Genomic DNA, 17,248 nt, shown 5'->3' with positions numbered 1-17,248 from the left:
AAGCAGGAACCCCTATGCTTTGACCTCACCCCTTGGAGCTTATTTCTGGGTCTTGAAAAATCTTCTGAATCAGAACCATCTCCTAGCAACAGCCTTTTGGCTGGCACTTGTTTCAACCGCAAGAGTGATGAACGAGAACATTTCGGTCAATACTTCCTGAAATGCCTGTTCTTTGCTGCCAGAAAAGGCTTCACTGAAATCTTGGGTCTCTTCACAGATTTTCTGGTTGGGCTAGTACTAAAATTTTAATCTCCACTAAAATGGTGAGAAAATCCACCCACTAGGCAAACTACAGAGTATATAAAGAAATCTTTCCAAAACTTGGAATGCAAAAACCAACCTCTGACATCAGACGGTGTGTGTGTGCACGTGTGTGCATGTGTGTGCACATGAAAGCAGAGAAATCATTTGAAAAGATTCCCATCTGATTCATCCTGACCCTTCCTTCACAGAAGACAGAACAAAAGCGTAGTCAGGAGGAGATTTAGAGCCTTGTTCCTTGTTCTCAGCTCTGCCAAAGACTAACCTTGGGCAAGTCACTTTTCCTCTATCTATCTATCTATCTATCTATCTATCTATCTATCTATCTATCATCTATCTATCTATCTCTATCTCTATGTCTCTGACTCTGCATCAGTTGTCTGTCCAAATTTCTTCTGCTTGTAAGGTCAACAGTTATATCGGACAAGAACACATTCTAATCCAATTTGGACTCATCTTGACTAATGAACATCTCTGAAGATCCTTTTTACAAGTAAATGTGCATTCACAGGACCATGTCTTTTGGGGAACACAGATCAACCCATTACAATATCTTTTAACCTCTTCAGGTTTCAGAGAAAACTGGGCCATCTTTATCCAGACAATGTTTTAACAACTCACTGCTTTCATTTCAGGGAACAAAAGATTAATCTGCATCCTTTAATCTACTTATTCAACAATAATTATTGAGTGCCTAGTAGGTGTCTCACAATTTAATAAAAAAAGATCCTATGCCACTATGCTCTGGAATAAATACAAAAGCCTCCCTGAGGGTGTGTGCACTGTGGGGAAAACGTCTCAAATATGTTGAAAACCTAGACCAGCACCTACTAATGTACCACAGATATAAATGCATTTGATCCTCATCATGACTCTCTGAGAAGATAATTAACCTCCATTTCACAGACGAGGAAACCAAGGCACAGAGAGGTTACATAACTTGTTCAGGGACACACAGCTAGCAGAGCTGGGGTGTGAACCCAGGAAGTCTGATGTCAGAGTCCGTACTCTTAAATGCTTTATTATGCTGACTCTGCTAAAGCACGTTGAATGATTGAGTGAATGAATGGATGAGTGTTAAAACAAACCAAGTGGACCTCACTAATGGAAAAACAAACCCTGTCAATGTCTGGAATGCCCCATCAGCTTGGCACTAAAATGTATGAAGGGTGGATGAGAGACAGGTAAAGCCCCATAAGTTAGAGGAGACTAAATATTGCTACAGAATAGTAATTCTGAGAGCCAGTGTCACCGTAACTCCAGTTAAGCCCCGAATAAAAGAAATGTCTTTGGATGAGAGCTAGTGAATGAAGACAGAGTTTATTAAGCAACCCAGAGTCCCGTGGGAAGCAGAATTGGGTGTGTTTTATATTTTAGTACTTATTTTTTCATGCACTTCACACACATGGCAAGCATTCTGATCTGTGTAAATGAGAGAAATGAGAATCCCCTTTTTTAACAGTAAATAAGATCTTTGGCTACTGGTATCAAACAGATTAAGGTGTCCCATGGAATAACTCTACCACCGCGGAGGAGCTGAGAGGCCCAGTGTGGCTTTATGTAATATTTTTGTGTTTTAAGAGTCCTCTTGTAAGGCAAGGAATATTTGGTAAACAAGGAAACAACAGGCTGTACATCTTAATTTAAAATTTTCTTTCAAATGTAATTTCATCTCTGAATTTCTGGGAAAGAAAAACAGACAGCCCTGTTCGCCAGGCTCCTTCAGGAGGAGCGAGAGGCCCAGGTTAGCCCGGGTGTCGGGGTTTATCATAAGCCCCCAGAGAACTAGGGGAGCACAGAAACCCGTCTCGGCTGGAAGCAGGAAAACCAGAACACTGACTGTGGCACAGCAACACGGTCTGGCAAAAACGTGGCCTCCTGCATCCAAAAATTCCTAGAGTGTTCCTTAAAATTGAAGATTCCTGGACCCGGATCTACACCAACCGAGTCAGAATCCCGGGGCTTTGGCAGCTCAGGCATTTTCCTTTCACGCTGAAGCTCAACGTTGCCCTCCTGCCCCTGCTTCGCCCTGTGTCTGCCACCCCACGCCCATGTCCCACCACCTCCCCCTCTTTCCTCCTTCTCTCTCCCACATGGGCTCTGCGTCTTTGTGCAGATGGTTCTGGTTAGCTGCCTTCTAACAGAACCCCCTCAACCTGAGTCCTCTGCCCGTGTGTGTGTGTGCGTGTGTGCATGTGCACACCCACAGGTGTGTCCTACTCTAATTCCCTAAGGAAGGGCAGGCTGGGTCCCTGGGTCGCTGTCCAGTGTCCTGCCCGGCTGCCTTGGTGATGTTCCCCACTCCGCTACTGTCAGGGGGTGCAGTCACGTGGTGCAGGAGGAGCCCCAGTTGGCCTCGCGGTTCAGAAGAGAGCAGTGGGCAAGGCATGCTATTAAAATTGTCTTCCCCATAGAATAAACTGCTTCGTCTTCCAATCACTTGCTAAAATGCCAAGCATGCTATTATCTGCTGTGTCAATGAGGCAAATGTGAATCTTTTTGTTTTCTTTGTCTATGGAAGCAGACGAGGGCAATAAGGGAAGGCATTATCTCTGTCCTGTAGAAGGGTTTTGTTCAGTTCCTATAAACAATAAATTTCCCTGTGAAGTGTAAAATTAGTAAACAAAGACCTTTAAATATCTAGAGAAATGACTTCCTTTTCATGTGCTGAGTGTTTTGAATCTGCCTTGGGGAGAAACCTCCTTTTCACTCTATAAAGTAATTCCTATTTGGGTGCAGACTGTGATAGGGAGAAGCATCCCTGAATTTCTCTTTCTAATAAAAAAATAATGTATTGGACCTATAAGGGAAAGACATCACTTGATAAGCAGAGTCATTTGTTCATGCAAAGAACCAATTGCTCCAAATTTATTAAGAACTTTTCCAATACCTTATTTCAAATCGGTCAAATGCTGGTCAAGAAACAAATTCCAATGCCATGAGCAGCCCAGGAACCAAGAAATGCACCACAGTGGAAAAGGAAGAAGGGATTTTTCAACATGACTCTCACTTTATTGAAATTAAAGGTAAGTTTTGAAATATGAAAAGTATTGAAGTCACAAACTGAAGAAAAATATGACTATATAGTGTCAACAAAAAGCTTTCTACATTGTGTACTCTTCAGCTGATTTAATTTAGAACACTGGTCTGGTGTTTTTTGAGAAACCATCTGGTGGTCGTAAATATAGGGAGAATTCATTAGGTGTTTTTGTCCCCCAGTCTAGAGCATCCTATGATTCATTTTATTTCATGACACAAATGCTACGTAGTAGCCTTGTAATTAAGTACCAACAAATAGTACCTCACAAAAACTACTCTGACCATTTGCTCTGTTTGCTGGATAAATGGAAATAAATAATCAAGGTCAGTATTTGCTTTCCTTCCGCTCTCACAAGTGTTAATTATAGGTAACAGCTGTGAGACTGACATAAATTGCTAGTGTTTTTTCTCTATATAAAGAAAGGTTCTTTGTATTTGGACTTATTTAATAACTCTAAAAATTAGTAAAAGCATAACCACTGTTCTTACAAGTATCTAAAGCACTTTCATGAAAGATAACATATTTCTACAATATACAACAGGAAGGAAAGCAAGTTTTCACTGGTGCGAGAGAACCAAAATGAGTTACATTTTTCTTTTCTTTTGCCAACTTTACTAAAGTATAATTTCATAGGATAAAATGCACTCATTCTAAGTGTAGAGTTTGATAAATTTTGACAAATGTTATACAAGTATAACCACTATAATCAAGTTACAAAACATTTCCATCACTTCAAAATGTTCCCTTCTTCCTCTTTGCCATCAAATCCCATACTCCACTGCTCCCACCCTAGACAAACACTGGTCTGATCTCTATCACTATTTGCCAGATTTGCCTGTTCTAGAATCATATCAATGGAATCATACAGTATATTCTCTTTCGTGTCTGGCTTCTTTTGTACAACAGAACAATTTTGAGATTGATTCATGTTGTTTTCTGTGTAAGTTCTTTTTATTGTTGAATAAGATTCCATTGTATGGATATATAACAATATGATGATGCACTCATCTGTTCTTGGACATTTGGGTTGTTTGCATTTTGGGGCTATTATAAATAAAGTTGCTATTAACATTTGTGTACAAATTTTGTATGTACATGTTTCCATTTCTCTCCAGTAACCAACTAGGAGTGGAATTCCTGTATGTTTAACTTCGTTAGAAACTGCCAAACTCTTCCAAATTGGCTGTATAATTTTACAGATGATATTTCATTGTGGTTTTAATTTCTATTTCCCTGATAACTAGTAACATAGGGTCCCTTTTCATGTGTTACGATCCATTCAGTTCTACTCTCATAAAATATCTGTTCAAATCTGTCCACTTTTATTGCATTGCTCATCTTCTTCTTAAATTGAGTTTTTGTAGTTCTTTATTAAATTCTGGTTACAACCAGGGGTGTAAATCTCCCTGGCAATGTGAGACATGACTCTCAAGAATGAGCCTGGACCCAGTATTGTGGGATTAAGCAAACCTTCTTGACCAAAAGGGGGAAGAGAAAAGAAAATCAAACTTCAGTGGCTAAGAGATTTCAAATGGAGTTGAGAAGTCATTCTGGAGATTACTCTTATGCATTATATAGGTGTTCTTTTTTAGTTTTTAGTATATTAGAATAGCTAGATGGAAATGCCTAAAACTGATGAACTGCAATCCAGTAGACTTGATTCTTGAGGATGATTGTATAACTACATAGCTTATACAGTGTGACTGTGAAAACCTTGTGGCTGACACTCCCTTTATCCAGTGTATGGACAAAGGAGTAAGAAAATTAAGACAAAAATATATAAATAATATGGGGGATAAGGAATATGGGATGTTGGGAATGTTCTTTTATATTTTTATTCTTTTTTTTTTTTTTTTGAGTAATGAAAATGTCCAAAAATTGATTGTGGTGATGAATGCACAAGTATATGATGATACTGTGAACTAATGATCGTAAAAACAAAAAATTCTGGTTGCAAGTCCTTTGCCAGAAAAATGTATTGCTAATATTTTCTCTCAATCTGTGTGTTGGGGATTGGATCACGCTCCCCAGAAAAGACATGTTCAAATCCTAACCCCTCATCCCGTGAGTGTGAACCCATTTATAAATAGGATCTCTGAAGATACTGTTATTAAAGTGTGGACTCGTTTGTGAACAGGAGCTTCAAGTATCATATTTAGATGAGACCAAATTAAATCAGTGGGCCTTAACCCATATGACTGGAGTACTTATTAGGAGAGGAAATCTAGACAGCGATGCAGACAACTGAGCAGAAGTAGAAGTCAGAAGTCAGTAGAAGCTAGAGAATGAGGAGATCAAGCCAAGGCACCCCAAGCTCCACAGCAAGCCAGCACTAGAACAGAACAGACTCCAAAGGAAAGCAGGGCCCGTCAGGACATTGATTTTGGACTTTTAGCCTCCAAAATCATGAGACAATAAATTCCTGTTGTTTATGACAACCAGTTTGTGGTATTGATCATAGCAACCCTAGCAAACTAAGACACTGTGGCTTGCTTCGTCATCCTCTTGCGAGTTATTAATTTGGATGAAGTCAAATTTACCAATTCTTTTCTTTTACACTCAGTGATTTTTGTGTCCTAAGGAATTTTGCACTCTCCAATGTTGCAAAGATTTTATTTTATATTTAGACATTTTACAGTTTTAGCTTTTATGCTTAGGTCTGTGATTCATTTCAAGTTAATTTTTGTGTTTGGTGGGAAGTAAGGGCCAAGAAAACATGTGGAGATTGGATTGTTCCTGCAACAGTTGTTGAGAAGAAACTACCTTGTCCCCACTGAAGTATCTGGACACCTTTACTGAAAATACATTAACCACATATGTGTGGATCTATTTCGAAACATGTGTCTGTTCCATTGATCTATATGTTTCTCCATATGCCAATATTATACTGTTGTGATTACTGCTGCTTTATAGTAAGTCACCAGGTAGTGTGAGTCCTCTGACTTCACCCTTTATCAAAAATTTGTTTTGACTATTGTAGGTGCTCAATTTTGATATACTAGAGAATCAACCTATCAGTTTCCACAAAAATGCTTGCTGTGGCTTTGATTAGGATTGTATTGATTATACAGATAAATGTGGGTAGAATTAACGTTATAACATTATTGTGTCTTACAATCCATGAGCATGGTATAGCTCTCCATTATTGACGTCTCCTTTAATTTCTCTGGGCAATGTTCTCCAGTTTTCAGAGTGGGGGTTTCATACATCTTTCTTTATATTTATTATAAAGTATTGCATGTTTGGTGTTTTTAAATACTATTGTGAATACAAATTTTTAGTTTTATTTTCCAATTGTTCATGGCAAGAGTATAGAAAGAAATGAAATATTTGTATCTTGACCTCATGTTCTGTAATGTTATTCATTTGTTAATTCTAGTATTTTTATGTGTGTGGATTACTTAAGCTTTTCTATGTACCTGATGATGTCATCTTAGAATAAAGATAGTCTTATTCCTTGCCTAGATATGACTTTCATTTCTTTTTTCTTTCCTGATTGCACTGACTAGAATATCCAGTACAATGTTAAATAGAAGTGGTGAGAGCAAAAATCCTTGTCTTATTCCCAGTATTACTGTAAGAGAATTCAGTCTTTCACCATTAAATTTGAAGTCCATGGATGTTTTTTATCAGGTTAAGGAAATTTGTTTTATTTTTAATTTGTTGAGAATTTTTGTCATGAATGGGTGTTGAAGTTTTTCAAATGCTTTTACTGCCATTTCAAATGCCATTATATTGTGATAATAGTATGGTTTTTCTTCTTTATTCTGTTAACTAATGAATTGCACTGCTTAAATTTTTTATTCAGGGATAATTTACATATGTTAAAATTCACCCTTTATTTGGTGTACAGTTCTATAATTTTAATAAACACATACAACCATGTAACCACCTCCACAATCAAGATATAGAACACTGCTCCCCAAAATTTCCCTCAGTAACCCCCTCCCCCCAAAGCTCTAGCAACTACTGGTCTCTATTCTGCTGTAATAATTTTTCTGTTCCCAGAATGTCATATGAATTGAATCATATAGTGTGCAGCTTTTGGAGTTTGGCTACCATAATGCATTTGAAATTAATCCATATTGTTGTATACATTCTTTTCATTGCTGAGTAATATTCCGTTTTATGGATATACCAAAGTGTGTTAATTAGTTGAAGGACATTTTGGTTGTTTCCAGTTCATTGATTAATTTTTGAATGTTAAATCAACCTTGAATTCCTGGGATAAACTCCTTTTGGTTATGGTGTATTATCCTTTTTAATATACTGCTGAATTTTATTTCTAGTTTTGCAAATATGCTCAGGAGACTTATTGTTTTTGAAATTTTCTGATTTTAGTATCAGTGTTATGCTGGCCTTATAAAACAAATTAGAGTACTCTTCCCCTTCCTTTATTTTCTGAAATAATTTGTGGAGTTGGTATTATTTTTTTCTTCAAAAATTTGATAGACTTCACCAGTAAAGCCACATGAACTGGAGTCTTCTTTATGAGAAGGTTGATCATAACATACAATATTGATTGTGATGGTTGGGTTCATGTGTCAACTTGGCCAGGTGATGGTGTCCAGGTGTCTGGTCAAGCAAGCACTGGCCTAACCATTACTGCAAGGACTTTTGTGGCTGGTTAATAAACCAGAAGGCTGGTTTATTACATCATCAGGCAGTTGGCTGCAGTTGTGACTGATTACATCAATGAAGGGCGTGTCTTCCACAATGAGAGAATGAAGTTAGCTGGATTTAATCCAATCAGTTGAAGACTTTTAAGTGAGACAGATAGAGGACCTTCACTTCTTCAGCTAACCAGCGAAGCATTTCCTGAGGAGTTCGTCAAAGTTGCCAGTTCGTTCCTGAGGAGTTCATCAAACATCTTCATTGGCATTGCCAGTCTGATGCCTACCCTATGGAATCTGGACTCATGCATACCCACAGTTGCATGAGACACTTTTATAAAATCTTACATTTATAGATATCTCTTGTTGATTCCGTTTCCCTAGAGAACCCTAAGTAATACATTGATATTGAGCTATTCCAGTTTTTTATCTTTCCTTGGATCAGTTTTGGAAAATTGTATCTTTCGAGGAATTGTTCTATTTTTTAGTTGTCAAATATACTGCCATATAATCATTCATAATATTCCCTTACTATTCTTTTAATGTCAGCAGAGGCTATAGTGAAGCCCCCTCTTTCCTTTTTGATTTTGGTAATTTGCTTCTTCTCTTGTTTTTCCCCTGATTAACTAGAGGTTTGTCCATTTTGTTCATCTTTTCAAAGAACAGTTTTTAATTTTATTCATATCCTCTATTGTTTTCCTGTTTTCTCTTTCATAGATTTCTTCTCTTTATTATTACCTTGTTTCTTCTTACCTTGGTTTTCATTTGGTCTTCTTTTTCTTGCTTCCTACAGTGGAATAAGCATTTAGACCTTCTTCTCTTCTAATGTAAACATTTAAAACTATATAGTTTACTCTTAACACTACTTTGCCTACATCCTACAGATTTTGATATGTCATGTCTTTATTGTCATTTGGTTTAAATATTTTCTAATTTCGAAATATTAGGGAGTTTTCCAGAAATTATTTTGTTCTTGATTTCTACTATAATTCTATTTTTGTCAGAGAACATACTTTGTATTATTTAATACATTTTAAATGTATTGACCCATATTGTGGCTCAGAATATGGTCTATATTGGTGATGTTTCACATGCACTTGAAAAATATATGTATCCTGTTGTTGAGTCTTCTATAAATGTCAGTAAGGTAGCTTTGATGGGTAGTGTTATGCAAGTATTCTTTATACTTGGTGGTTGTGCTGGTTTGTATATACTGTGTCCCCCAGAAAAAGCCTTCTTCTTTGATGCAATTTTGTGGGGGCAGACGTGTTAGTGTTGATTAGGTTGGAACCTATTGATTATCTCCATGGAGAGTGACTCAATCAACTGTGGATAAGACCTTTGATTAGATAATTTCCATGGAGGTGTCTCCCCACCCATTCAGGGTGGGTCTTAGTTAAATCACTGGAGCCATATAAAACAGCAGACAAACAGAAAGAACAGAGAGCAGCTGGGAGTGACATTCGGGAGAGCAACTGAGAGAGACATTTTGAAGACAGCCATTGAAAGCTGACACAGACATTTTGGAGAATGCCATTTTGAAATGCAACCTGGGAGCAAGCAGATGCCAGCCACTTTCCTTTCCAGCTAACAGAGGTTTTCTGGATGCCAGTGGCCTTTCTCCAATGAAGGTACCCTATTTTTGATGCCTTACCTTGGACACTTTATGGACTTAAGACTGTAACTTTGTAACCAAATAACCCCCCTTTATAAAAGCCAATCCATTTCTGGTGTTTTGCAAAATGGCAGCATTAGCAAACCAGAACAGTGATTTTTCTCTCTATTAGTTCTAACAATTACAGAAGAGGAATGTTGAAATATCTGACTATAATTGGAGTTTCATCAGTTTCTGCTTTATGTGTTCTGAAGGTCTACTATTAGGTAGATATACATTTGGGATAGTTATGTCTTCTTGATGAATTGACTCATATCATTATAAAATGTTTCTTTTTTATCTTTACAAATTTTCCTTATCTTTCAGTCTATTTCATCTGATATTCATACAACCAAAGTCATCTTTTTATGATTAATATTTGCATAGTATTTACATGTTTCTTTTACTTTTAACTTACATTTAAATCCACCATCTTCTATTTCTTTTTATTTGTCATAGCTGTCTTTTTTATCTTTTTTTTTTCCCTGTCTTCTTTTGGATTGAGTATATTTAGCATTCCACTTTATCTCTACTATTGGCTTATCAGCTACATTTCTTTGCTCTGCTTTTAGTGATTTAAGGTTTTAGAGTTTGAAATTTACTATATGCATAGTTAACATTATTTTCTACCTTCAACTATTATTATGCATTCATGTATAATGTAAGACACTAAATGCATATAGTAAACTTTCATTCCATTCTCCCATCTTTTGTGTAATTGTTGTCATATATTTTATTCTATATATGTTATAAACCCCCAGATACATTTTCATTATAGCTTTGAGCTTTTACTTACCTTTTATAGTTAACACAATATCAAAAAGTATTTTATGTAAACTTACATGTACAGTGGTTTCTGGCACTCTTCATTTATTCTGTTAGCATTTTCCTTTAGCCTTTACCATTTCTTATAGAGCGTGTTTCTTTATGTTAAATTGTCTTGGCTTTTGTGATTCTGAAAATATGCTTATTTGGCCCTGATCTTAGGATATTTTCTCTGGCTATAGAGATCTAGGTTGCCAAGTTTTAAAACTTTTTCTTTTGACATCTTAAAATGCCATTCCAGTGTCTTTTGGGTTGCATTCTTTCTAATGACAAAGCTGGGATAACTCTTACCTCCGTTCCTCTATGCGTAATTTGTCTTTTTCCTATGGCTGCCGTTAAGATATTTTTCTTTACTGTTAGTGTTCAGCAATTGGATTATGATGTGTTTTGATGTGGCTTTATTTTATTATGCTCTTTGAGTATTTTGACCTTCTTGGATCTGAGAGTTTCTAATTTTGATCAATTTAGTAAAACTTGGCCAATATTTCCTCAAACTTTTCCTGTTCTCCTCTCTCTCAGTTCCCGCAGGAAGTTACAGTATAAAAAAATTCAACCCTAGAGCCTTGAAGAAATATGTATTTGTATTTCCAAAGTTTCACAGCCATAAAAATATCTGACATTCTCTTTGATTTGCAGAATTCCCAGACTTTAATGCTATTCTCTTTCACTTATAACCTCCTTTGAACTCCACATTTTCTGGTCTCCTAGTCATAGTAACTGATGGGATTTCTGATACCAACTGTCAGCTACACCAAGCCATTTACAGGAAGACTAGAGGAGCTGCTAGCTTTTTATTCACAAACTCCCTGAATCTCCACAAAGGGAAGTATACAGAGGCACCTAGAATTATGGATTTTCTCTTATTCTCACTGCCTTTTTTAATTGAAAACACTCACTGGGTATCTCTTCTTAATAAAAATCTCATCTCAATTCAGAAAGATAAAATGTATTTAGAGGCATAGTTGGGTAAATTGGAAAGATTGTTTTCCATTGAGAGACAGAGTAAAGAAGGGGAAATTTAGGCAACAAACCAACCTAGGTTCTAATATTTTTTTGCTATATAACCTCAGGCAAGTTATTTAATTTATCTGAACCTCTGATTTCTCATCTATAAAATTCAGGTAATACTATCTAGGCCTAGAAATACTTTTAGACACCAAATGAGATTAACTGTAACTCCTGGCAAACAGCAGGCGCTCAATAAGTATTAGCTTTCTTTCTCGGCAAGAAACTTAACCTTTCTGTGCCTTGTTTTCCTCATTTGTAAAATGAAAGTCATCTTTCTCAAAGGTTACTATGAAGATCAAAGATATTCCTTGTAGATTTATTATGGCCTACCACAGATTGGACGTAGATGAACAGTACATTCAACAAGTGCAATTCACGAGGCGATCAAACGCAATTTCAGCTCCTTTAAAAATTAGTCAGTTGGTTTACTGCCCCCTGATCCTGCATGAAAACTCAGACAAGCTCATTACTTTTCTGCTGACTCTTAGCTAATGGATAATCCTATAGTAGCTTTAAATCACAACACTGTCTCCGTTCAAAAAATGTGGATGTCCAGTTGAAGACATTCATCCAATTCTAAACTTGATTTAACATCCAATGCCCTATCCTCCCCCAGAGCAGCCAGGACCCTGTGGTGGGAAAGCAGACCGAGTTCTCTTTCTCTCTCTCCTCCATGCAATCCCCTCTTTCTGGCTCCGCCTGCAAATCTTGCTTTGGAATTTCAAAATCTTGGTGCCTTGGAAGAAACTTAAATTTTAACATTCTGTTACGTATAAAATAAAGGGAAACACACACGCACACTCATTCACACAAACTCTTCCCCATCCTTTTGCTCCCACACAGCAACGGATCTGCCCTAAGGAATTGGAGGCCCCATCTGCTGCTGGTTCTTTTAGTCCATTTTCAACTCCAAGCAATCATAGACTCTGCTCCTGGCCAACTGATTAAAAATAAATTTGTGGTCCTGTTGCAGTGGTGGTTGTGCAGTATTTTTTTTAAATTATTCAAATTATCCTGTGTGTTTGTCAAAAACTATGTTCATCAATGGTGCTGTTATAGTGATTTTTTTATTTTTGTTTTATTGGATGGAGTGTGTTTTCTTTGATGAAGCTGGAGGTGAGAAGACATTTAAGCAAAATTTAGATGCTTTTTTTTTGCTAGTAGTAACTTTAATACAAATATGGCTATATGTCATTTTAAAAAAGCACATTTTGGTTGTTTAATGAAGCCTTTCAGAAACGTTTGGCTAGATGGTGTGTTTTAAATGGCTCATCAATACATGTTCTCTGCTTCCTGTGCCTTTTCAGCTCAGGAATTCACGTTATATTAAATAAGCGATCATATATCAAGTTTTATGTGTGGATGAACTGATCCAAAGGTGATTCTAGGATTTTGCTAATAAATGTGGATGAATCAATGTCTGACTTACATTCAGACTTTGGATTTCAAGAGATTCCATGAAAACTTTCTGAGAAGCTACGTGAAAACCTGCCTGAAAAGGGGTGAAAACTTCTCCTAATTAACCTTGCAACTAGAAGAGTGTGCATTACACACATGCATATCCTACACACACACACACACACACACACACACACACACACACACACCTTCTTTTCTTTAAAAACACCATCACCAGTGGGCGGTGTGGACGCGCTGGTGCCGGTCCCTGAGCTGAAGCCAGCGCTTTGCAGCTGACTGTCCCCAGCCTGAACGGGGCAAGTGCCCCCGGTACTGGGGTTCAGGGACTGGGGCTTTGGTGGCTGCGGTTCTGGACTGAAGGGGCCACGTCTGACCAGCACACCACCTGGGCCCCTGGAGCTGGAGGGGCAGTGGTGGCAAAGGACGGCTGGCCACTGATCTTCATCAAGGGCTTGGGTACAAGGAGCTGCAGTTGCCCTCTGCAAAGGCCAGTCCCCTCAACCAAGTCCCATTGCCATTGTGAGCAATCGCTTCACGCTCTGCGCTTCTGCCCGGCATCTTGCTGTCTATATGCTGCGCCTGTTTATGGACCATTATGACATCTCTATCCAGCAGCTACATTTAGTTGCACTTTCTTGTCTGTTTCTAGCAAGTAAATTTGAAGAAAAAGAAGATAATGTGCCTAAGGTGGAGCAGCTCAACAGCCTGGGTTGTATGACTAAAATGAATCTAGCATTAACAAAACAAACTTTGCTACCTATGGAGCTATTATTATTAGAAATCTTTCAATGGAACGTCTGCCTTCCAAGCTGCCCATTTCATCGAGTAGTATCTCTCCAAAGCAGTACATGAAACAGAACTTGATGATGGCTGGCCAATGATTTGGTTGGAAAAAAACTGAACTCTACATAGGCAAGTATGAGGATTATTTCTTGGAAGTATCTTTGCAAGATTATGTGTTTCTAAATTATGCACCTTTTTTAGTAGCTGCTGCTTGTGTGGCTTCTTCAAGAATTACACTTTGTCTTTCTCCAACATGGCAGACAAGATTACATCAGCTTACTGCAGGGATTTTTTAGTGCAGTGCATTGAACGGCTATTGATCGCTCATGATAATGATGCAAAAGAAGCAAACAAACAGAGGAGACAAGCAGGACCTCAGTGAGCAAAACTGAGTGTGTTCCCGACAGTCTCCCAGCCCTTGAGGCCAGTTCACTTTCGACAACCTCAGTATCTCTGTCAAGTGCATCAGACCTCACTGCAGTATCGCCTTCCTGTATAGGAGCAAGTAAGCTGCCAGCAGATCGTATCTACCACACACACCTCATCTTACGTGTTACAGATGTGTCCTGGGGCCTTGGGCACGTGCAGACTGGTGTTGGGATGTCACTAGCGATACCAGTAGAAGTCAAACCCTGTCTGAGTGTTTCTTATAACCTGAGTTATCAGATGCATGAACATTTCCCTTGCATTACTTCATGTCTTGAAAGGTGAAAGTAATACCTGACGCAGACTGTTCTGTGATGTGAAGCTCTGGAGCCAGCTTTATCTAAACTCTTCAAAAGGAAACAGAACCAAATGGGCTCAAAACACTTCAGACACCAGCTCTGGGGAGACTGAATGTCCCTTTCAATGCATCAAGAATACCTGGGAAGACTAAGCAAATATTTTAATCGTGTGTATGACAAATCCTATTACAACAAATCCCTCTACGACAAAGATTCTCAAGTCTCAGCTGATGATCCAAATATTTCAAAAATATTCAATGCAACAGAAAATTTGGACAGACCCCACTTTGCCATATTGAGATTTGACCTGTGGTGAGCTCTGGCCTAATGTTGACATCTGTGTCAAAAACTAATGTTTACCTGTGGACTTAACAAATGGTCTGTTTTGAAGGAAAGTTACAGTATTAATTTTTGAAGAGATCCTTTTTTTTTTATTCTGCAGTTTTGAGTTATATTTTTGATCTACAGATGAATTTTTGACTAAGTATAAATTTGTGAATTGCTGAATTATACCAATCTGAGCAGTAAGAAAAGGTAATTTTTAAATGATTCTGTATAACTTCCAGTCACAAATAGTGTAGGTATCTGGATTTATGTACTAAAATGAAGGGTGAAGTAGATCTCTTATCTTAAAATCATGGTCACAATTTTTTGTTTTTTCCCTAAGTGATCAGCCTCAAATTTTTAGATTAAAATACATTTAACTCAGGGAGTTTGTACTACTTGGAAAAACTTAACTATAATGCAACATGCTTTGGAAATGTTATAGTGTAAACTACCTTTATAATTGTAAGCTAAAAACTGTAGGCAACTGGGATGTGTTTTCAATTGAGAATATAACATTATAGCATTGAATGAATGAAATGGTGATTTCTATGAGTCATAATACATATAGACATTTTGCATTTCAGTGCAATCAATAATCTATACCAAGATTTGATACTACTCTTAAAAAAATTTTTTTCAAGGGAAGGCATACTATAAAATGTCAATAGTAGAATAAAGTTCCGTAGATTTACTTTGGAGTGAGTGTGGCCAGGATAATTCTCAGGTTGTGCTTGAACAGTGCTTTGTTCCGCTGTGTGGAAGACAGGTGTTATGAGTAACATTTCAATCCACCTAGTCAGTCTAAGCAGGCAAAGGAACTGATTACTAAATTTCAGTAGCCACTTTTGTTGATTTGGCCCCAGAAATGCCCTGGGACATTTCACAGTCTTGGTAATGAGTAAAAACAGCAGTAATAGTCATTACAGTAAGGGCAATTTTGGGGTAAAGAGTTTGGGGGAATAAATTTAAAAAAAAAGTCACTAATAAATTGTGTATACAATGTGCTCTTATCTGTGGGAGAAGGGAGATTTGGTGAAGGGTTTAAAAGTTAGTGAAGTGTGTCTTTATGTTTTTTTTTTTTTCTTTTAAAGATAGCACTTGAATAGAAGGGGATCTGCATGTCAGGTATGTGACTGTCATAATAGGCACTGAAGACAAGCTTATTATACAGATTGTCCCAGCAATCAAGCCAGTGGCTTTTGGTAGTTAGGGACAGGGTGCAACACGGGAAAGCCGGATCTGAACGGCTTCAGTGAATGAGTACCTATGGGTGGTTTCCACCAGCATGATTCTTAGAGAAAAATCCTTTCCTTAAAAGGAAGACACTTTTACATTTAGGGTACATTGGGCATGATGCGGCTTTATTAGACCGGTAGACGAAACAAAACAGAACAACAAAAAAACCACTGAGGTAAGAAAAACACTTACTCATGGCAGTTTTCATGGCATGGAAGTTGTGTTCTGAAAGTATCACCACTTCCTCTTTAGAGAAGGCTGCTAACTGCTTTTTGGTAATTTTTATCTCAAAAAAAAACTTAGAATTATTTTGGGGAAAATGGGTTCAAAAGAGAAGCTATCTTTCACATTCAGAATCCAGCAAACTGGAGTCGGTTTTCAGTATCTTAACTACCTCAGTAATACTATGAATGTAAGATACGGGGATAGAGATTCCAACGTGAAACAACTACTTATGCTTATGGTAATTTAATGTCTTGTCAAATGCTTTTATTAATTGACTTAAATGTCATTCTTGTTACAGAAGAATATGCCTTTTTTAAAAAAAGCTTATTAATAACACTTTCCCAATTTGTATTTTTTTAAAAATCTAAATAACACTGGATTGATTTTTATGTGTGGGGTGGGGGGAGTGGGTGGTAGAATAAAACAATTTGTTACTAACTGCTGCATACCTGGGGTGAGGTGGGCTGGGGTGGTTGGAGAACCAGAACTATTTTAAAACTTTAGGTTTCAATACGAATAGTACTCCCAACTGCTAGCTTTGGGGGCTGGGGGGAGTTGTATGGGTTTTGTTTTATTTAATTTATTAATTGGTCTTCAGTTTTTTTTTCCTTTGAATTACTGGATCATCATTAAATGTGTACTGTGAAAGATTAACGATATGTATAAAGGGCCTTACCAAAGTCCATTAAATAAACACTGCTCAAGTACAGACTGCAAACCAAAGTGTATCTGTGTTATGACATTAATTACAAATAGTGAGTATGGTGCTAAAGGCTACACCAGTGGAATTAGATGAGTGCTATGCACTTAATTTTAAAATAAATCTAGTTTTCAGTTAAAAAAAAAAAAAACAAAACAAAAATCACCAAACTGTTACTTTTCTGTGGATTTAACTTAAAAAATTGAAACATTTAAATGGTCAAGGATTTGACATTCACACTTAGGCCTGCAAAATCCTGCAGAGACATCCATAAAGGATGAGTTGCTTTGTGGTCATTAGGGAAACACAGACATTTGGGACTTCTTCTTAGGAAGAGCCCTACCCTTTAGAGATTGCTGATAAGGGGAGTGAGATTATGAACACAACTGGCACAAAAAGAGTGTGGGCTCCCCGAAGGCACTCTTCGGGCGA

General features: G+C 37.4%; 1 pseudogene; it reads left to right on the top strand.

Moving 5' to 3' along the window:
- Positions 1-14,314, top strand: part of LOC119519909 — a 34,477-nt pseudogene extending 20,163 nt beyond the window's left edge.
- Positions 14,315-17,248: the final 2,934 nt, after the last annotated feature.

Source organism: Choloepus didactylus, chromosome 24, assembly GCF_015220235.1.
Source record: "Choloepus didactylus isolate mChoDid1 chromosome 24, mChoDid1.pri, whole genome shotgun sequence".
NCBI classification, from domain to species: Eukaryota; Metazoa; Chordata; class Mammalia; order Pilosa; family Megalonychidae; genus Choloepus; species Choloepus didactylus.
The sequence above is the reverse complement of the archived record's forward strand: the minus strand, read 5'-3'. Positions and strand labels throughout refer to the sequence as shown.